Consider the following 24,857-nt stretch of genomic DNA (forward strand, 5'->3'; position numbering starts at 1 on the left):
CTCTCGCCATTTCTACAAAAGTGAACGTTTACATGGCCTGTGCCATCAGAACCCTTCTGTGCAGCAGTAAAGCTTGGAAAACCTACAGCCACCAAGAACAGAAACTGAACACATTTCACATGCGTAGCCTGCGGTATAATTCTTCGAATTTCATCGTGAGACAAAGGTACAAATAATGCTGTGCTCGATGGGCTGATAACCCTTCCATGTTCAGATTCCTTTGCCAAAGGCGCTCACGCTGTGTTGCTTATGTGTACAGCATGGACAATGGGCAAATCTCAAATGACATTTTCTACAGTAAACTCACTACTGGCAAAAGAAAAATTTGTCATCCTCATCTCCGTTATATCAACGTGTGCAGACGCGACATGAAAGCATGTAATATTGACCCTACCAGCTGGGAGTCCACAGTTAACGTCTGCAACATCTGGAGGCAAATGATAACCAAAGGTATGACAACTGGGGAAGGTCCATCTCAGAATTGGCGAAGACCAAAAGACTATTCAGGAAATCCAGTCAACAGAATTAAGCAGATCACAAACAGGGCGCACCGACCTTTACCAGTAATCGATGCAACCGAAAATGTAGATAAAAAATAGGCTTATTAGCCAGAGAAAATGGTGTTTAACCACAATCTCTCCAGGCGCAATTGCATAGCCCTCGAGACTGAGGGATGCTAACAAGAAAACAGTTTAAAAAATACTTGAAAATGTTGTAGTCAGCTAGCCAGCAGTCTTGTGATATAGAGTTCATTGTTGCAGTCATAAGGAAGAAACTTTGTTCATGGAATTTCCGTTTAATTTTACGCACATATAGAGTAAGAGAAATTGTTGACAGTTGTTGTAGCTAGCCATTGGAAATTTATTGATAATAATATTACAAAAGTAAAACTAATCTAGTTTAAAAAATTCTCTTGCAATTACAGCCATCTTAAAGCCAATATTTTTAATATAAGCCTACACCATGCAAAGTCATACTCGTGTTAAAACTTAATGAATTTCAAAACTGTGTTTTCTCGTTTTAACGAGAATTTAGTTGATGTTCTGTTGAGAAAAAAAAAATAAAGAAAGAAAACATAATCAGTTTTTACGTACATATTTACAGTGAAAAGAAAACGGAACCAATGGAAACATGTTTGTTAATGTTTAAGTGTGTATTCTTCTCATCGTATCTTTTTTCCTCTTGTGTGAGTACATATGTACTGAAGAGATACCCCCTCCCATCCTTTCGATAAATGTTCGCACGTGATACGCCACGTTCCTTCTTATTTTCTGCCCCTTTCTTTTTTTTTTCTTTTTGTTTGTTTATTTGTTGTTTTCCCCCTCAAACTAAGAGCAAAATACAACAGGTTCAACTTTGCACTTAGTAATCTCTAATCTGCATATACGCAAGCCACCCAATTTATTTCTGCTCTTCTTATTTCTAGTACGTTTGCTTTTATATATATATATATATATATATATATATATATATATATATATATATATATATATATATATATATATATATGCGTATGTGCGACTGGCTTTCTTTTCTGGGCATCTGGGAATTTAAATACAAAAACAGTATCCCCCATTTCACTGACGTTACCTAAAAAATAACCAACGCCAACGATGCACCACAGTCTGAAATAAGAAGTTTCGGTAAAATCGCAGTATAGTTCCTATTCACTTGCCTCCCCACAAGGACAAAGCTAGACACAGGGTCGGTTTTTAATGTGGGGAAAACCCAGCTCCGCAAAAGGGGCACTCTGGATAAGAATAAAAATAAAAATTGTCTCACTTATGAAGTACCCCCCACCTCCACGGACACAGGACAGAAAAGACGAAGCGCAGCACCAGAACATATACCACACTGTGATCTTGGCCCGAAGGCCAAAAACTAACCGCAGTATAGTTAACATCAGAGAAATTGAAAATAAATAAAAAAGCAAATACCGCAATTAATAGCGTTCACCATGAAAATTAAATTTTCTATCGACCTGTATACTTGTGAAAACTGATTGCAAGCGTTTTTTCAGGCTGAAAAAAAATAATTAGTAAAACACTAGTTTACTTTACCACTAACCCTAAAGGCATGGTGGGTTCTTTGTTCCATGTCGGGTTTGTTATAAAATAAGTATTTTGTTAAAAATAATATTCATAAAAAAGGAAACACCAACATCAGAGCTATAAGAAGCCATATTAAGCGTGTGTCCTCCAAACCAGGAAGAATTTTTAAATGAAAAGAAATACGATACAGAACGATAAAAAAAAAATACAACCCGATAGAAAATTATATATTAATGCGTTTGCTTGATTTCAAATCAAAAGGTTTTTATTATTCTATGTAAGAAAAAGAATATATTTGAAATATTATAGCCCCTTATCCTATAGAATTTCGATGTCTACCATCCCTTTAGAGGAGAAAATATTTGCAAATAATTGTAATGTCAGTGGACATGGAAAATCTTAGCAAATAATTGTAATGTCAGAGAGACATGGAAAATCACAATTAAAAGTTGTTTAAGTATTTACATGTCATAGAATAAGGGAAGTCAATGAAAAAGGATATAAAAATGCACATCCCAATTGGATGGTAAACTCCGAAGTGAATGTTTTTGATAGCAGTGAGGTAAAGAGATCCAATCCTTATTTTGAGTACTCCACACCACAAGGTTACAGTCTGAAGTAAGCATTTTCCTAGACAAATTTTCTTTGTTTATAAATGAGTCCAGTAATAAAATGGGTTATGAAGGTCCGGCAGATCTGTTTATTAATAAACATATCATTTAATATATTTAATATTTTTTTGATCATAGATCATGAGCTTCAAATTCCACTCCAAAATAACTTCAAATTGTTAATTAAATATAATAAAACTGAAGTTTTACGAGGTTAATACAAGAGTGCTAAATACTGAAGTAGAGCAGAATATACGCTTTATTTGTTTTACATAGCCAATAATATATTGCTACACAATTATAACTATGTTTCGGTTAGCTAGTACATTTTCTGACCACGTAAAAGTTGAGTCAAATTAAAAGCATTTTCACGACTAAATAACCCCAATTAAATCTGAAACCCCTTTAAGCAGAGCTGTGTAAAATTCACATACTCCTGATGATTATACACTGGTATGTTTAATATTCAGGGCAACCATCACAAACACATAAGTATACTATACTTCCTAGTCTTCCATTACCTCGACCTCGATCTTTAAATTCCCATCCTTTCCTATTAATTCCTATATTTCAACACAGACTCAAATCCGTACCTCAAATAGTTCTTATTTACATACAACCAAATCTTATTTTCACAACATTTAACGAAACCACCTAATATTAACTCTCTGTACCAAGAAAAACCTGCTATTTTTATTACACGATTTCGTATAAGCTGTATCGCCTGAAGAGGCCTATCGTTATTGTGTAGCAACATATTACTGTTTATGTAAAAACAAATATGTGTAATATTAAATGAAAAATGAGGAATGAAAGTTATATATAGCTGTATTATATCATCAGAAGAATAAAGAGAAGTTAAAGGGAAATTTAAGGAAAACCTCTTAAGGCCAGGGCATTTTGAAATTCCTTCATCGTTATATATATATATATATATATATATATATATATATATATATATATATATATATATATATATATATATTAGAAATGGTAATTAATAAAAACTGAAGAAAGTGCTCAATACTGTTGTAGAGCAAATATGCGTTTCATTTTTTATTATCGCATCTTTCTGTTAAGTTACATTATTGTTTTAGCTAGCCGGCCGTTTTTTTTTGGCCGTCTGTAGCTTCCTCAGACTTTTACAGAAACCTTTCTATGCACTTTTCTGAGTAAGACGGCCAGATACCTGAGTTTGACAAAAAAAATTGTCTAGTTCGATAACATATACCTGAAAAAGGCCGAGGTTATATCAGGCGAAACGTTGTGTCAAGAAAAGATTAGTAATTCGAAGAATCTAAATAATATGAATAATCAATCCTCATCTCCAAAATAAACAAATTATATATATATATATATATATATATATGTATATATATATATATATATTAATACATTCTTAATTACATATTATATAGAAACTCACCATACACGCATTGACATACAATATTTTAAATCCCAGCACATAATTTGCACTTCTAGGATTTTGTTCAGATACTATTTCAAATTTGTTTTTAGCATCTCTAAATTAAGGAGTTTATAAATCTTCTTTCTTTTTATTACCCACAATCAGAGTAAGCATTCCCTATTGGAAGGTAGTTTCCCAATTGACATATATGAATATGAACACATAACTCTCAAAAATGCGTCATCTTTGTGGTACTATAGAAACCCTGTTTTTATAGACGTAGTTCCGTTGCCCTATTCTCTTAGTTTTACTTAACCATTATAGCAGTTACCTTGATTATTATTATTATTATTATTATTATTATTATTATTATTATTATTATTAATAATAATAATAATGATAATATTACCCTTAATTTTTTTATATGAAGAGCTTTTTTTTCAGTAAATTATCATTAATTATAAGATATTTTTCAGTTAAGTATTATTATTAATATTATGATATTTGTTCAGTAAAGTATTATTATTAATATTATGATATTTATAACACGTTTTATTATAACGCCTAGTTTTAGGTTTCCAAATTACTTCCACAGATTATTATAGTTCCAAATTTTCGGTTTAATATTTTCATATAAAGGACATTATCAATACATATAAAATCAGCAAGAATTTTACTGTATATATCAGGTAAGTTAATTTTAAGTTAACTTCATTTTAATTGATTGAAGCGGGAAATTTCTACTTGACATCACGTGATTTTGCTATTGCTTTGTTTCCTTCTCTCTTTCTTTCCTGCATATGCCTATTTTTGCGATCTGACATATTTCGCGTCCTGTCATTTTATAAAGGTTAATAGACTTCATTTTCTTAGTTCCTCTTCCTCTATTTTTTCTCCCTCCGCTAATTCTTTTTTCATTATTATTCTCTCATTTCTATTTCCCCCGATTTCCTTAATTTATTTTCCTTCCCTTCCGCTTTATTTTATTTTATCTTCTCCTCTAATCGCTAATTTATTACGCGAAAGCATTTTCTTTTCTTTCTTTTACTTTTATTTTAATTTTTTTTTATTTTACTTATTTTATTTATTTATTTATTTATTTATCCTTTTCATTTTTATATTTCATTTTCATTTTAAGACAAAAACTGATTGTGATTTTGGCAATTACTGTTGATGATATCACAGAATCTGTATGCAATTTTATTTGCGTTTTCTTTTCACTACTTTTAAAATTTGTGCCCGCTCAGTAATTTTGATCAATATATTTAATGTAGTAATAAGTACAATAATTACAAATGTATATATATATATATATATATATATATATATATATATATATATATATATATATATATATATATATGTCAGGTCATGTCATGTGCTACTGGTACCATGTAACCAGTACTACCTGCCTCATGGTCGGGTCACCGGCGACTAAACTGGTTCCCCCACCAGACTTGTTTGGTGAGGAGGGCGGGTAGTCTCCCTGAAGGATTAAAAACAAGACCTCCCAAAGGGCGAATGAACTCTTTTTCTGGGTCAACGGCCAACTAGCACCGCGTATATTTGTGTGTGTGTATGTGTATTGGGGTGGAGAGGGCCCCCGTAAGCCGTGGTGAAGGCAACCTTTCTAGGAGAAGCAAATCTCTGATTTAAAAAAAAACATAAGCGGAAGACCATTACCCGCATTAAGCTGGTCTGCAGTTTAACTTGTTGCTGGCTATCTTGCTCTTGCTTGTTGCTGGATCTCAACATTTCGAACCGATAGAGAGACTTAGCTGTCGTACAAAGCTAAGACTCTGTAACATCATATTTGTATAGATACTTCCTCAGGAATTTAGGCTCATGGATTTTAAATGTCTGAGAGAGTGGAACTCGTCTGACAAGACGTTGCAATCATCATCATATATATATATATATTGTGTGTGTGTGTGTGTGTGTGTGTGTGTAAAATGTGTTAAAAGATACCAACAAGAGAAAAATGTATATGCAAATGAGTGGGGTCACCAACATTTGTTATGTTTTTATACTTATTTTTATTGTTTCATATTTTCATTTTTAATTATTTAGATCATTGTAATAATTTTTTTAAATAGTTTTAATGCGTTTCAGACATTCTATAAAGCGGCCACTTCAGAAAGTTTTTAATATATATAGTATATATTAGTATATACTCTGAAGCTATTTAAAAAATCAGATTTATTATTTAGTTTTTAGTAAAAATGTTATATGTATTAAGTGTTATGTTTTTACACATTTACAGGTGTACACAAAGGCTATGTTATTTTATTTTAAGTTGGCTGTATTTAATTTTATAAGTTTAGGGAAGGTGATAATGTTAACTGCTTCGGATATACAAAGATTACCAAAATTTCCCCGTGGGGTGTATGATTTAGTTTTTTTTCCAGTATAGTCCATTTTATTGAATAGGGAATATTCTTGTACTCCAGGCTATTGATTAATGTAGTTAAAAATGTACTATTATTTTGAGATCTTCCATTTCTGAATGAATGCAAGTGGTTTGAAATTCCTACTTTTATTAAGTTTGCGGTTGAAACCTACACACACACACACACACACCCACACTCACACATATATATATATTTATATATATATATATATGTTTGTACGTACATTGGACTATTAATCGGAATCGAAATCAATTATATTAAAAAAATCATCTTTTTTATTTAATCTTGCTTAAAACAAAATATTCAACCGCTGATAGTAATCATAAAAAAACAATATATTTATTGAATTCAAATTTTCAGTTAATTAAAATCTATGCATCCCACCCCTCACAAGTGTGAATTTTACTATATAAGAAAATATATGCACATTTAACATGTGTTTTTACAGTAACCAGGGAAAAATTAGAGTTAAGTATTTAGAGCTTTATAAAAAAAAATACACGGAACTGGAATCGGTAATCGTAGCGGAATTAGAAATTTAGTACGGAATCGCTAATTGTATCGGAATCGAAAAAAATATCGTACCCATCACAGATATATATATATATATATATATATATATATATATATATATATATATATATATATATATATATATAGTGCAAAACTTTGTTAAAATTCAAAGACTTACATTTTTCCTTTTTTTGTAACTTTTGTTTCTTTCATTCTGGGCTTCTTCATTACAGCTGCTTCGTAAATGAGATGCCAATTTTATGATTTTATGTGCCCATAAAAATGTTCTGTCCTCACTAACTCGTCAGATGTTGTTTCCATTTGAAGTTATTAATGTATATATATATATATATATTTATATATATATATATATATATATATATATATATATATATATATATATGAAAATAATGGGAATAGTATTCCGACAAAATAGAGAAAATAAAAAGGAACAAACCGTATTATGTGTTCATCAACGTTTCGTCTTTATTTTGAGACTTCCTCTGGATGAATGAGATTAAGAAACCAAAAAATATACCAGTAAAAAATATTTGAAAATGTTTCACGTGCACAGTTTGACGCAGTTCTATTTCAGAGAAACGGAAAAATGATGTTGGAAATTCAAAAAGGAGGGGGACGGCTGGCGCTGTTAAAGAGAAGAACATTTTAGTGACGTCATATAGTCGTTAATGTAATTTTAAAACTATGAACGCAAGTTTATATTCTTATTGGGAAAAAGATATATCTGTTGAAATTCAAATATAATATAATATATACAAGCAAAAGTAGTTAAATTTATTTCAAATAAACCGCGCCGGAGACCTCTTGAATCTGCGCTTATTGCAATTTCAAGCACTATTAAACAACGTGGAGGTCTATAACATAGCGCCATTAATAAGTAAACTGTTATTAAAAGAACATTATTTGACTGTGGACACAGGTTAACTTTCTCACACCATTCAAACACCCCCTGTAATAATTAACACATAATCTCAATCAATAAATTACATAAAAAACACTCATTTCATTTCTGTTACAAACTTATATTTGAATTTCAACAGATATATCTTTTTCCCAATAAGAATATAAACTTACGTTCATAGTTTTAAAATTACATTAACGACTATATGACGTCACTAAAATTTTCTTCTCTTTAACAGCGCCAGCCGTCCCCCTCCTTTTTGAATTTCCAACATCATTTTTCCGTTTCTCTGAAATAGAACTGCGGATAGAGAGGAAACATGTGCGCCTGGAGAATGTGGGTGTGGATGAAGTGTAAATTGTCGATTCATCATGTTTTCACTTGAGCAATTTCTCTTAAAAACAATGGGCTCTTTTAATGTATTGTTTCTTCTTTTAAAACGAAGTTTCTTCTAATTGTTCGCTTTTTTCTGAATAAGCGCAAACCTGCCTAAACACTTAACAGCAGTTCATATTTCATGAAGTTAGTAATTTAAATATATATATATATATATATATATCAAGCAGGTCTTTGTGTATCTTTAAGAATGGCTTCATAAAAACATTTACTTGATATTATTCACATACAAATTGATTTTCCTGCTTTGTTATCGTTGTTACAACGACATCAACAAAAATGGCGGTTAATGGGCCGCTTCTTAATTTCTTCTAGAGAGATCATTGCATCTTTTGAATTCATCTGACGCTTGAAAATGAGAAAATAATCTTAAGTGAATACTTTTAACATGAGTTTTTTTTAAGATAAGGATTGATATTTCATATTATACGCAAGACCTCTCGCTTAACTGATAATGTATCTGGTAAAAATCAGTTTTAAGTTACAGTCGTCTGGAAGGTTGAACGTTACATCCTCAGTGTGATTGATATATTAAATAATATTGAATTTTTTACCCACTCCAGACTGAGGGGATGAGTGGTTTTAATACCCCTGGATTAAGAATTCGTTATAAGTTTGAAAAATATATTTAAGCTTACATCGGCTGAAACGTTCAGAAAGTAACACTGAATACATACATATATATATATATATATATATATATATATATATATATATATATATGAAATAAAAATTACAATTAAATTTACCAAAATGATCCAAGATGGTAAAACTAAAGTATATTATAAATATTAAAGAATTGATATTTATAAATTTATCTCAGTCAGATGTAAAATCTCGATAAAACGTAATAGGAGATGGAGCTTATAATACGAGCAAACAGTTAATAAAACATGTTAAAACATTTTGAAATGAGTTAAAAACATATTTAATCTGAAACGGAAACACTAGATAAGTGGATAGTCCTTAATCCGCGGAGTCTCGAAGAAATACTTTCCTTCTTATCAGAGGGTAGGAATTAGCAAAATGCGGGAGCGGATTTTGCATGCAGATGTATTTGATGAAACAACAAGTAAGTCAAAGATCTTACTTGAAAACAAAAAAAAAGTGAAGCAGAGGGAATATGATGAAGAAAAGGGTGATTACACGTGAATGGATAGTCTGGTGGAAGATAAATAACCGGTGACGGTAAAATCCAAATATATAACTTCAAGAATGTTAATTGAATTTCCATTTGCACAAGTAAAATCCAAGGAAATCCCGCAATTGGAAGATGATCCAAAATAATCCAAAGGCAGAAATCCATGCAATAATTCACAAAAATGTGTACAAGGGGGAAAAAAGGAAAAAAATGCCAATAATATTAATAAAAGAAAAATAAGATATGCTTTTCACTCTACGGCCGAGGCATAAATATAATCCGTGGATTAAGGACTATCCACTTATCTAGTGTTTCCTTTTCAGATTAAATAGTTTTTTAACTCATTTCAGTGTTTTAACATGTTTTATTAACTGTTTTCTCGTATATATATATATATATATATATATATATATATATATATATATATATATATATATATACGCACGCACATGTATGCATATATTTATGTACGTTCGGCTTAGTTACTGATACGCGTATAAGTGTTAGTGTGTGTGTGTGTGTGTGTGTGTGTGTGTGTGCGTGCGTGCATGGCTGACTGGAACCCCTATGTGATAATGTGGTTTTTCCCCTTCCCTCTTGAGTCGACCTCTTTCCTGCTTTATATTTCCTCTACGATTGACCAAACTTATGTTTTGACATTTTACTTCCCAACATCTTATTCATAGATGATTTCAAATGTGTTCATCCCGTCCCATTTCTTATGACAATGTAATCACTCTAACCCCGTTTTCCCTATTCTGTTTCTCTGTTCTTTCCTTTTCCTTTTTCTTTTTCGTTGTCCTTTTCTTATCTTTTTTTCATTCCTCCTTTTTATTCTGTTAAATCTTGATATTATCTTTCCCCCAATTGCTTTTTTATGCTTGGAGTCTAAAATGTCACTTAACTTACCACCCCACCTTTTTAAATTTAACATTTTATTTTTATAAAAGATATATATATTTCAATTTTGCCATTGAAGAGAACCAGTCTTCTTCAGTGGCACATAAGCTTTATTACGTCGTCTGACAGGAACTTTTGGTTCCCGTCAACCAATTGTTTGAAACATTAGCATGCTTAGTGTAGCGACTATATAATATTTGTCTATATGAATAAAACTATTTATATATATATATATATATATATATATATATATATATAAATATATATATATATATATATATATATATACATATACACGTTTTATTTTTTATTAACGTATCTTTCTGTTAAGTTACATTATTGTTTCAGCTACCCGGCCGTTTTTTTTTGGCCGTTTGTAGCTTCCTCAGACTTTTACAGAGCACTTTCTTCAGTTTTTATTAATTATCATTTCTACTAATATATATATATATATATATATATATATATATATATATATATATATTAGTGATGGGACGAATTCAAAATTTCACCCTATTCCGATACAATTACCGATTCCTTTCTAAATTTTCGATTCCGATACGATTACTGATTTCGATTCTAATCACCAAAACACAATTATAGAATTAGTTCATTAAATGGCGTTGATTTAAGTCTATTTAAGAAATGTTTCGATATTTGGAGCGTTACTCATCGCAGAGGACAATGACTTTAAGATATATATAAATATATCAAATTTAAATTTTAAAATCAACTAACAATTTGTTTACGTCATTTTTTCTTTCTCTTCAATAATTTTGCTACACAAAATCTATAACTAACAGACATATTTATTTTTTATTTGTATCTCACTTATAATTTAAATATAAAATAGCACTTTAGGAAAATTCGTCCCCGGAAAACTCTCCATTTTGCTAGGTAGGAAAACTGGTCCATTATTAAATAAATATTGATTGAAAACACTTTTTATGACTCGTTTTGGAGATTGCTTTTAAAAGATAATACATATCGCATAATAATTTTTTAAAAATATTTTTACTTTTTTACTGTTGTTCTAAAAAAAGATTTTCTGTGTTTGTTTCTACTTAGCTTTGTAAATGTTTAGTGGTTCAACTTATTTTAAAGAGTTTATTTAGTTAAAAAAGTAATGCTGTCGAGTGCTTCTTTTAAACAAAAAATGTCCGATATGAAAGGATGACTTGTAGGCGTCTCGATAATCGAGCAAAAATAGACAATTAAAGAAAATACTGGGGTAAACGCACCCCCATCCACTCCAAAAGAAAATAAATTTGTATATTTGTAAGGCAATGTCCAAGACTATTGCGCGGAAAAAAAATCAAGCTACCCTAAGCGGATACGGTTGGTTATGTAACGAAACCGAACGGAGGACAACAAAAGCGAAACCATATATTTATTTTAAAAAAAAATACTTGTGTTATTACGAAACAAAAAAGAAAAAAAAATTGTATTATCGAATAATAAAATAAATATTTTAATTAGAAAAAAAATTTAGTTTAAAACTTTTTGTGTTCATGAGACAACAGGGAACTTCTGCAGTATGCGGACGGCGGTCATCTTTTTTGGTGCGTTTCACTAAACTGTCACCAGGTGGCGCTTCTCGGTTAAAAAACATTTAAATTATTATTTTTGACCCTTCAACATTGCTTTAATTAAAAAAAAAATGTTTCATTTAAATTATATATTTGCTCGAAAAAAAGAAGCTATTTTACTTTATAAAAACCCAATGTTGCTTTGATTATACAATTGTTTTATTAAAATTATATTTTCTCACAGAGACGTTAAAATAAATGTTTTTACAATTATATATTGATATTTTTATATAATAATTGTTTTGGTTTTCAAATATTTTTCTATTCGGTGGGGAAAAAGTCTGGTTTGTTACTTATTTGCCGCGTTATTTGATCAAGAAGAAATTGGAGTTATCGCCTCCCAACAATAGCCGCCGTCTGCACACTGCAGAAGTTCCCCCCCCCAAGGACTTTTAAACAAAAGAAAATTCCGTCAATGTCAAATATCTTTCCAACACCTCCAAAAAACTTTAAAATGACGACTTTTATGAATTTTCGGAGGTACTGAAAACTAATATCCTATTTAAATTTGGGACAGATAAGTAGTTGGCATGATATGAAAAAAAAACTCCTTTTCAAAAAGTGGGTGATCACTTTTCCATGTAAATTTCACTTAAATTGAGCTATCACTTTCTGGTCACCTAGTGAGGAGGCATTTTCTTTTTGTTTATTGTTTTCTTTTTTTTTTACACAGTGATCACCAATTATCAAGGGCCGGGAGCCACTCAGGGTTAAGGGTTATTGCAAGTACATTAAGTTAGTGAGGAGATTTGCTGAAGTGTTTACTTAAGGGGGCGGTTCATTAGGAATTTGTTAACATTGGACTTGAAGACATCCAAGTTGTAGTCCGGAGGGAAGCAGGCAGACGGAACAGAGTTCCACAGGCGTGCAGTTCTAAGAAAGAAGCTTTGTTCATGGAACCCGCGTTTTGATTTAGGCACAGATAAAGAGTGGGGGAAATTTTTCACAGTGGATTCAGCTAGACGGGTGTTTTTTGTGAAAGATTGGAGTTCATACGAGCATCTACCATGGAAATAACGATAAAACAAGGACAGGCTCGCAACGTCTCTTCTGTGGGAGAGAGGTTGCAGGGTAGAGAAAAGGGCATCCCCCACTAAGCCACGAAGTCTATTTTGTACTCTGTCAAGGCAGGATAGGCTGTTTTTAGCAGCTCCTGCCCAGATATGGCAACAGTATTCCATCCTTGGACGTACTTGGCTTTTATATAGATAGAGAATTGCATCAGTAGTGAGATATCTTCTGGAGCGGTAGAAGGATCCCACCATCTTTCCAGCGACCTTGGCAACAGACTTGATGTACATGTTCCATTTCAGATCAGGAGTAAAGGTCAAACCCAGAAGCTTGTCAAAACACGGAGCCTCACCCAGACGAGAGCCATCCATCACAATTTCTGCTTTCATCTTTCAATAAAGATACGAGGAAATTGAAAAACAATAAAGAAAACTCTGTATACGAATACGGTAATTCCTTACGTTATCAGTGGTGACTCTTTCTATACACTCACGCGCGCAGATTATTGCCGAAAACAGGTAGTTTTTCAGATGTTAAGCAATGTAATTCTATATGTTATCAGTGGAGGCTATTTCTGTACGCGCAAGCGCGCGCATATTTTTGACGTGCATGCGTCAAAAATATGCGCGTACAGAAATGGCCACCATTGATTAAATATAGAATTACCTTGCTTAATGTTGTGTCTGTATCAATAACAACACGAACGCAGAAAGTAAAGGTAAAACAAATATATTAAGACGAAAATAAAATACATATTTACAAAGGTGCAGTTGTACTGCAGTTGGAAGATTGTCCGGCAGAGTGCGTGTTAAAGTCTTTCATGGGGCAACCGGCACATGCGTCTTGCCTATCCGGCGTTCGAACACAGCTCCCCGGTTTTGCTGACTTGATACCTTTATCTATATCTTTTCACCCACGTATGCTAATTAGTGGGCGTCTCTACAACACTTAATATCTGGAAAACTACTTGCTTTTCATCTAATTTTAAATTGTTTGCCAAAAATTAGATGTTAGAAGGCAGTTGGCATTTAACAAACTTCGTTCATGCGCTCGTGCGGAGCGTAAACCTAGTGTAAAAAATTGTTTTCATGATATGAAAAAATTACTGAGTAGCCAAAATTTGGCTGTTCAGTTTACTTAAATTTATATATATATATATATATATATATATATATATATATATACGTGATTTAATCTATCTTCTATCTTCTATATCTATCTATCTATCTATCTATCTTCTATATATCTATAAAAACAGAGATGTGTGTGCCACAGACGATTTCTGATTGGTTAATCCAATAATCACATCTCCTAAAAAACAATGGTTTCTACGCTCTTACCTTTACCATAAAATATTATGGCTTTATTTATTGTCCCTCTTGGAAGGGTTTAATTTTTTAATAACTTGTTATTTACAAATTAAAAAAATACGAAACTATTATACGAAACTAAACTACACGAAATCAAACGCTCCTACAAACTTAGTAGTAGTACTAGCAAGCACACGCGCACACACGCACACACACACGTTCACTACCGTCACGTTGTTATGGCAACCAAACCCGCTGACTTACATAAACAGTAAACACACACAGTAAATGTGATTTTCTTCATTTTCTCATTTCACTCGTGGTCTTAAATTCATTTCGGGTTTCTATTACTGTACACATAGATTCGAATAAGTTGCCAAAAAACAAATATATAACAAATAAATGTTATCAAAGGCAAGATAAATTACTTTTCTACCAAACTGGATATATTTTTCGTGTTTTTATTCAATTTAACATGTTTATTCAGCTCGAAAAGCATACAGTGTTTACCGATGTATTGGAAAATTCAAGATGGCGGCCGATTCTCTCTTTAACACGGTAAGTTTGGAAAAAGGTGTAATAAATAAAAAACCGGTTAAAATACTGTTAAAAACTCGCTCAATATATGTTACCGTGACATAGGTTGACATATATTCGGCGGGTTTTTAATAGTATGTTGTATAGTTTTTTATTTATAACACCTTTTCCCAAACTTACGGTGTTAAAGAATGTGTGAGACGCCATCTTGAATTTTCTAACACATCGGTAAACACTGTATGTTTTTCGAGCTGAATAAACATGTTAAATTGAATAAAAACACGAAAAATATATCCAGTTTTTATCGGTTTTTTACCTTCTCTGCAGAAGTACAAAAAAAAAAAACGGAAGGTACTTTTACAGAATGTTAAACTAACCCTAACCGATGTTTTATGTTTAGTTTAGGAAAAGTCAGAAGAAACCAAAGTCATTATTGCATGAAATATACGTATTTAGTTGAAGTATTGTTTATGTCAATTCTTTCGAAGAAATTTAGCAAGAATACCTGTAAACCAGGAAATCGGTAAAATGTCATCATGGATGAATACTTGTCTATTATAATTTCTACCCTTGACAAAAACTTAGCCATAACAAAAGAGATTTATTGTTCAGATTGTTTTTGAGATTGATTTCTAAAAAGATATTTTATAAATAAAATCGACTTTAAAATTAAAGATTTAAATTACAATAATTGAATTTAAACATTCTTATTTCAATATTTGGCACATAACACCTGCAAAAATTATCACAATGTCAGGATTTCATTTTATTTCAGAATCGATGGCAAATTGTGTAGATTGATATCTCATTATATTTAATACTAATATTTAACATTAGTTTATCATTTAAGCCGATAAAAAGCCTTTTTTTTTCGAGTCATAAAAGGATTTGGAGTTTCCTAATCAACCTTTCGGGTGCAGTTGCACGCTCTCAAAATAACTAAAGTGTTGGCTTTAAAAAAATTGGTTCATTAAAACTAAACAGGTTTAGTTTTAATAATAAAAAAAAATCGCTTTGGTAATTAGATATGTCGTATGGTTATCCCTAATCGCTGAATAAAACCGCTAACGAGTTGAATGTTTACGACATAAAATTAAACTCGGGTTCCTGAAACGGAAACTTCGTTTGTTTTTGTTTTTTTCTTATCAATATATTTACATTGTTATTTTGGTTTCATTTTCAATCATTCGAACAGTTTTCTTTTTCAAGTAATCCAAGTTACAAAATTCCCACTGTTTACTATGCTAAAATCACAATGACAAATGTATACCTATTAACCCTTATCCTTGAGTGGCCTCTGGGCCTTGATAAGTGGTGACACCCATGTAAAAAAAAATCACTCGAACAGTTTTCTTTTTATAATGTATAGTTTTAAAAGTTTAAAAACTATATAGTTTTTACTTCAGGAAAATTAATGGGTCAGTTTTTACGATGTGCCCTGTAAAAATACTTTTAAAAACTCGCTCAATATATGTTACCGTGACATAGGTTGACATATATTCGGCGGGTTTTTAATAGTATTTTGTATAGTTTTTTCTTTATAACACCTTTCCAAAACTTACGGTGTTAAAGAGGGTGTGGAAACGCCATCTTGAATTTTCCAACACATCGGTAAACACTGTATGTTTTTCGAGCTGAATAAATATATTACATTGAATAAAAACACAAAAAATATATCCAGTTAGGTAGAAAAGTAACTTATCTTGCCTTTGATAACATTTATTTATATATTTGTTTTTGACTATTTTTTCGAATCTATGTGTACAGTAATACAAACCCACGATATGAATACTCACGTTGTTATATATATATATATATATATATATATATATATATATATATAAATGAGATTATAGCAGTTAAAAACATTTTTAAAACACACACACACCTTTTTCAAAGTGATCAGAAATCGTATAAAAGTAAAAAGGGTAAATTTTTACTTACTTTTCAACTTAATCACCTTTAACGTGACTTTTACAGTTTTTTTTTTAAATGGAATTCATTTACCGATACAAAAGAAATGATAAGTAAATAAATCCATAAATAAATATTATAAATGGTTTATTTTAATACTTGCCAGGATGCGGAGGGAAATGAATGAAGGGGGAGGGGAATAAAATAAAAAGATTTTGGAAACAGAGTAAGTTTGAAAGAATTGCTTTGCACAGAAAGAAATTAATGAAAAAATAAAATTAAATTTCTTTTCTTTCTTGATTTTTTTTTAGTTTTTTATGAAAAGGGAAGTCAAAATTAAGACTATAAAAAACAATTTTTATTAAGAGCGAACCTCAGTCGTCAGGTCTGTAAAAAAAGACGTGGAATAATAAATGTTTTCTAATACAAATTGTTTTTACTTATGTGTTCATTTGTCTCTTTGAAGTTCGTTTGTTTAATATATCGGTTTGCAATATAATTTTGTCATTCTGTCAGACTCAAATTTTAAATCTATATATCTATAAAAGTGAAAGTGTGTGTGTGCGTGTGTGTGTGTGTGTGTCTGTGTACATTTCCCTACGAAATAACTCTGTCAATTTTTAGTCTACAGACTCAAAATTTGATATGCAGGGTACTGAAGTTTGGAAAAATCTATGTGATCGGTTTTTAGCCAGAAATTTAGCGATTAAGGGGTCAAAATTCAACGATTTGAGCTTTGAGAACTCTACCAAACTTCTCCGACAATTTTGGGTCTACACACTTGAAATTTTAGATATAGCTTCCGTGGACATGGATCTAACTTAATAACTTGATTTGAGACTAAAACAATGAATTTTCAGGGGTCATAATAGGGGTCAAAGTTTAAAAAATTACCCCCTTTTTTTTTGCTCAGCATACACCTCCAAACACCCGGGCAACGCCGGGTACCCATGCTAGTTATATATAAAAGAGTAAATCTTTAACAAAGCAAAGCTTGAAAAACTCAACACTACTAAGACATTAATCAGACTAAAAATAGCATTATGAAATAAAAAGTAAGTAATAGGAGTAATAGAAAGTTTATTTCATTACCAGTACAATAAGGAAAAATTAAGGGGAAACTGATATATATATAACATTATTCCTAGTCTTTTATCTAATATATATATATATACATATATATATATATATATATATATATATATATATATATATATATATATATATATATATATATAGCGTGTTAAGAGGTGATGAAAAAAATCCAATAAAGTGCTACATCGTGGATGGGAGACCTGAAGATACAATATTTATTATGACACTATATATAATATTTCAAGGTCGTACCATTGGTTTCGTTACGCCGTATCAACCATAAGAGGTTGGAAAAAACAGCGTAAGTTCGTCAGCGACAATGAAAAACCGAACCAATGCAAAGTGAACAAACAAGGAAAAACACGTTAAAGGAGTGTTCAAGACTCAGAGTTTCAGAATTTAACATTTTTAAAAATATTAAAAAATATAACTATAAAACCGACGCCGATAGATTATGGAAGGAAGAAAACGCACGCGCGCATGTAAGTGTATGAGTGTTTATATATGTGTATGTGTGAGGCAACGCTTGTATATATATATATATATATATATATATATATATATATATATATATATATATATATATATATATATATATGCATGTTTAGAGGGGTGGGGTGTCATGGAAATTCCCTGAAGGAAAGTTACTACAATTAACGGCAACAAATAATGAAAAAAAGCATGAATATATTAATTTAAATTTAATTCAGAATAAAATAAAATTAAAATTTAAAATTAAAATAAAAGCAAAGATAAAAAAAGGAAATTTAAGTAAAAATAAATAAATAATAAAACGTTAAAAGAATTATTAAATTTTAAAATTATTATTATTAAAAGAATAAATGTGAAGGGAGAGTTTAAGATAAACTTATACACACACTCCCCCCTACACATACACACTCACACACACACACGCGCGCGCTCGCGCGATTTCTTCCTTCCATAATCTATCGGCGTCGGTTTTATAGTTATATTTTTAATATTTGTTTAAATTTTAATTCTGAAACTCTGAGTCTTTAACGCTCTTTTAACGTGTTTTTCATTGTTTGTTCACGTTGCATTGGTTCGTTGGTTGTTGGTTGGTTGTTTTTGTTTTACGGCATATCAACCTTTTTTCAGGTTATTTAATGCCGAATCCAAAGATTTTGAAGAAAAAATTTTTAATAGAATATATTTGTTGTTTTCAAGTTGGTTTCTATTTAACCCATAGTTGGAACCCTAACAGATACTACCACTCCGGGTCAGAGTGGACCTGGGAGCAATGGTAATTAAAGGGTTGCTCCACACTCCCTAAAGCCCGCAAGCTGGGGCCTCACCACTGGATATAGTTTAAGGTCATATCCAGGACCCTGCATTGGTTCGGTTTTTCATTGTCGGCGTAACGAAACCAATGGTACAACCTTGAAATATGTATATATAGTGTCATAATAACTATTATATATATATATATATATATATATATATATATATATATATATATATATATATATATATATATATATACTAGCAAAAGTAGCCGTCGTTTACTGGGTTCAAAAACAGCCTACAGAAAATGGACTCTGATTCATGAAAATATGATAGGTTCTGAAAAGGAAGGGTTGTAAAGACATACCTTACAATTTGAGGGTATGAAAACCAAAACAAAATATAATGAAAGTAAAAATAAAATAGATAAACACTATAATTTATTATACTATACCTGTTCACACTGAAACACATCACAATATTCTGCGGATCTATATTAAAAGACCTTGTTAAACTTTGTGACATATTTCCATTCTAGGGAGGCCAGGCGCGAACGAACACCCCATACTTTGATTATACCATATTTCTTCAAACTGAAATATAATTATCAAAGTATACTTACGCAGATAGATATGAAAAGTCTTTATTAAAGTGTGTGCCTATTTTCATTGTATGGAGGCCAGGCGCGAACGCAACCCCCACAATTTTATCATACCATCCATTTTTAAATTAAAACATACTTCTCAAAGTATTATTATGTACATCTATATCACAAACACTTGTAAACGTTTTTTTTTTTAATTTTTAAATTTTTTATTTCCATACTTTGTGAATCAGGCGCGTACGCAGATCGCCACAATTTTAATGAATCATGATTATGCCAGATCAAACATACCAATTCCTGTGTCTCAATACATCTATCATTATATGTGCTCAGTTTTCTATAATAGTCTACCATATAGGAGCCTATTCGTGACCAGACACACACACAGACGTTCAGCTTTATATATATATATATATATATATATATATATATATATATATATATATATATATATATATATATATATATATATATATATATATATATGAAATTTATTACTGTGAGTCCAGAATGAGTTTACAAATTGTTTCAGCTAGAGAGGAAAAAATCCAACTAGCATCGTCAGCATTCATAGATGGACTAAGTTATAAAGTCAAATAAGAATGGAAAAATCCTAGATAAAGGGGAGTTAGAAAAGAAGGAGGAGTGGTAGGGAGAGGACGTTGGAGTTTAAAGTAGTAGGAGTGTCTTCAATAAGAGAGGGGTTTATAATTAAATATTAATTATGTGTAAATTCTTATATACGTTTTTTTTTAACGGTTTAAACTTAAAAGACGCTACTTTTATTGATATTATATATTTGAAAATTCTTTTGGCGTTACAAAATTTAATTATAGGAAAATATAGACAAAGAAACATGATGCATAAAAGAGTAAAAAAAAATGAAAACGAAGGTTAACTAAAAGGTTTTGTTCCACGCTCTGCAGAACTAAATCGTGGAAATTTGCGATTAAAAACATTGTATCGACTATGGCGGGGAGAGAGAAAATAAGCGCGGAAAAAATTACATAGAAATCAAATTAAGTACTAAGAGATTTTCTTTTTAGTTGAAAAGAGAATGTCTCAAGGAATTAATGAAAATGGTTTCTAGAATTTTTAGATGAAACGTTGGGTGTGACCTACTCAAGATCGTAAACATGCTAGCGCTGAAATTCGTGGCACACGTATGGTTATTTATAAAGTGATCGTAAATCGAAGAACCGTATGTATTACTCAGAACATCCGAAGATGAAAAAATTTGCATAACGAATCTTTAATGGTACGTATTGTTTAAAATGAATATTCAATCTTTGTGATATCCACTCAATACAGTATGCGCTGCAACTACATTAAAATAAATAGTAGAACTATTATTGGGTGGGAGAGGAGAACATCTTGGAAAATGGACGACAACATAGGTATACCTAAAGAAACACGTGGGTTCGTTGCAAAATAGCACTGTTTTACAGACAAAGAGATTTGCTTAGCAAATCAGTTAATGATATTACCTAGTCAAGGTAGACGAATACAAACATGGCATCTATTGACTACATTTATTTAGATTTGGAGAAAATGGGAACGTTCGTGTTAATAGTAGATCCAACAATGTATAAGAGGTAGCCATTGTTGCAAAAGGGTCTTAGTAATGAATTTAAGACTATCATCCATATTGGCTTTGGAAATAATCATTAAGGCCTTATGTGTTAAAGTCTTAATTAAATTAAATGTTTGGTTTGAAGGACAAAACAAGTCCTTATGTGTATAGAAGCCGTTAAATCTTGGTTCACGATAAGCGAAGTAAGAATACATAAATCACCAAAAAAATCCCAAAACGGAAGAGTAGAATTTGTTTCTTTGTCTACCGTTAACCTAAGGGTTTGATGAACGTTATTAAGGGCCACAAAACAGCATTTGCTTTTGTCTCGTTGTCGAATAGGTAAAAGGTGTCATCAACGTAACAAAAGTAAAGGTCTGGTTTATGCAAACCCTGTTCGTTAAAACCTACAAAGATATTAGCCAGCGCTGGTCTTAATGGAGAACGCATGGCCATACCATCTGTCTGTCTGTCTCTGTACATAATATCATTAAAGTTGAGTTCAACAGACATAGTTGCGAATTTTATCAATCCTACGAAAACACTTTCTAGAATTGGGGTTGTTGGAAGTTGATTCCGATATAAGGCGTAATGAAAATCTATTTTTAATCGCCATTTTCTTCTATTAATCTCTGTTAAGCGAGGAACGAAATCTTGTTAGTTAGCCATTACTTTCATTTTTTATTGTTTTAACCATCATGTTAATGGGTATATATGTAGCTTCGTGTATATATATATATGCATATGTAATATATATAAATAATAAATAAATGTATATATATTATATATCCATATACACACACGCGCGCATACACACACATTATATATATATATATATATATATATATATATATATATATATATATATATATTAGTATTGGCATTTATCAGGAAAAAGACTAGTCTCATTAATATTTTTGAATACAAATCTTCCGGACTGACGTCTACAGTTAAACTCATAAGCAATAAAAAAATATTCCGTTATTGTCCATTTGATAAAATGTACACACATATATACAACTATATTTTCATAGTCTCTATCCTCACTGGGATAGGTATAATTCCAGATGTATGCAGCATTACATATTTGTCTTGTGTCAAAAAGTCTCTATAAATAATCTACATAAAATCTGTCTTCGCTCTTCTGTCGTGGTGCAGTAAAACAAATATGCACTGATAATATTTATACAAGTTTTTAAAAACTTTGTGTCCATGTATAATGTTTATTTTTGTCTTTATTTTTCACACGACATATTGACTACGCCCATAGTAAAATTGCAAGGTATTTTTGGCAAAAGCTACATCAAATATGGACAAGTATATATATGTATATATATATATATATATATATATATATATATATATATATATATATAGTCCTGGTCAAAATCATAAGACCACTTAAGAAAGTAAGCGTTTACGCATATTATAGAATTTTTGATCAAACAAATGGTTGAAACCATTACCAAAAGGGAAAATATGATGGGGAAAAAATGAAATCTGCTTCACTTGAAACCTTTACCCTGATCTAATAATTATATTTTAAAACAAACATTTTCACCTGGTCAAAATGATAAGACAACTGATAATTTATCTAACAAAAGGCAATTATAAATTACTAAAAAGGGTCTCAGTATTTAGTATTGTCGCCATTATTACGAATTACTTCAAAAATTATTTTCTGCATGCTTGCGACTAAGTTTTTTTTTATCAGTTGCGAAGGAATTTTATCCCATGTACTGAAAACTGAATCAGAAAGTTCCTTTATCGAATCATACTGGGTTCCATCCTTGAAAACTTCTTTTGCCATCCATCCCCAAAGATTTTCAATGGGATTGAGGTCCGGAGAACATGCTGGATGATCTAACAATTCTATATTATTTGAAGAAAAGTATTCTCGTGCTTGTCGAGAAGTATGTATCGCAGCGTTCTCTTGCTGGAAATCCAATTTCTTCCACATAGATGTGCACCTTCAGTCCTGATAGAAGCATTTTCAAGCATTGAAATGTACTTCAATGATGTTTGCAGGCCTTTCGCTACTTGCAACTTTAGGGTCCCAGCTGACGAAAAAGCACCTCAGATCATTAAAGACCCTCGTCCACTATGCCGAGTTGAAAAAGTCTGTTTGGGCAAATTTTTATCATGCCAATAGTGTTGAAATCCATCTGGACCATCTAGATTAAACTTTTTCTTATCGTAGAAAATTACATTTTCCCACTTCTCTTCATCCCAAGTCTGGTATTTGGCGGCATATTTAAGTCGGTTAGGTTTGTGTTGTTCAAGAAGACGTGGTCTCTGCAGTCGCTTTAAATGATTGAAACCCTTCATTTTCAGATGCCTTCTGATGGTTTTAGGACTACATTCTGCTGCTGTTTGGCTTTTCAATCGACTTGAGCTCATACTGGAGATTTTTTTAAACTTCTTCTGATACGGTTGGGGTTATTTTTTTTTTTTTTTTTGGTCGACCTGGACTCTTTTTGTGTCCATATTGATCTGGATTTTTTAAAAAAAATTTGTGATGACCGTTTTGCTACGATTCACTTCATTTGCAATGGATCTATGGGAGAGTCCACCCCTATTAAGCGCAAAGATTCTTCCCCTCTCAAACTCTGATAATGGTTTCCCTTTTGCCATTTATAATTTAGTAAGATGTTTTTTATCCACTAACATGTTGCTTTTAGTAACATAGAAAGCTTTTCGTATTCATTTTTTCAAAACTAGCCGATTTTATTAAAGTGGTCTTATCATTTTGACCAGGTGAAAATTTTTGTTTTTTAAAAAATAATAATTAGATCAGGGTTAAGGTTTCGAATGAAGCAGATTTCATTTTTTTCATCATATTTTCCCTTCTGGCAATGGTTTCAACCATTTGTTTGATTAAAAATTCGATATTATGCGTAAACGCTTACTTTCTTAAGTGGTCTTATGATTTTGACCAGGACTGTATATGCATATATATATATATATATATATATATATATATATATATATATATATATATATATATATATACATACATATATATATATATATATATATATATATATATATATATATATATATATATATATATATATATATGTAAACTAGTTATAGGACGATTCCAATATTTCCTCGGTCCTGGATATGATCTAAAACTATATCCGATGGGGAGGCCCTACCTTGCGGGCCTTGGGGGTGTGTGGAGCCACCGTTTAATTGTCATTGCTCCCAGGTCGACTCTGACTCGGAGTGGTAGTACCTGTTATGGCCCCAACTATGGGTTAAATAGAATCTGACTTAAAACAAATATACTCCATTAAAAATCGTTCCTCAAAATAACTAGATTCGGCATTAAATAACCTGAAAAAGGTTGATATGCCGTAAAACAAAAACAACCAACCAACCAACCAATATTTCCACGATTCCAGTACAGTTTCTAAATATTCAGTTATAAAACTATATTTGGGGGGGGGCGCATTACCAGGAAACCCCATGTAATATGCGCAAATAGTCTTTCCAGTATAAACATACACTTTTAATATGGCATGTATATATTTTAGTTTATTAGGCATGTTTAATAATAATAATAATAATAATAATAATAATAATAATAATCAATAAATATCTATTATTTTACCATTACT

This window comes from Euprymna scolopes, chromosome 24 (assembly GCF_053919585.1).
Source record: "Euprymna scolopes isolate OS-2025 chromosome 24, ASM5391958v1, whole genome shotgun sequence".
NCBI lineage: Eukaryota > Metazoa > Mollusca > Cephalopoda > Sepiida > Sepiolidae > Euprymna > Euprymna scolopes.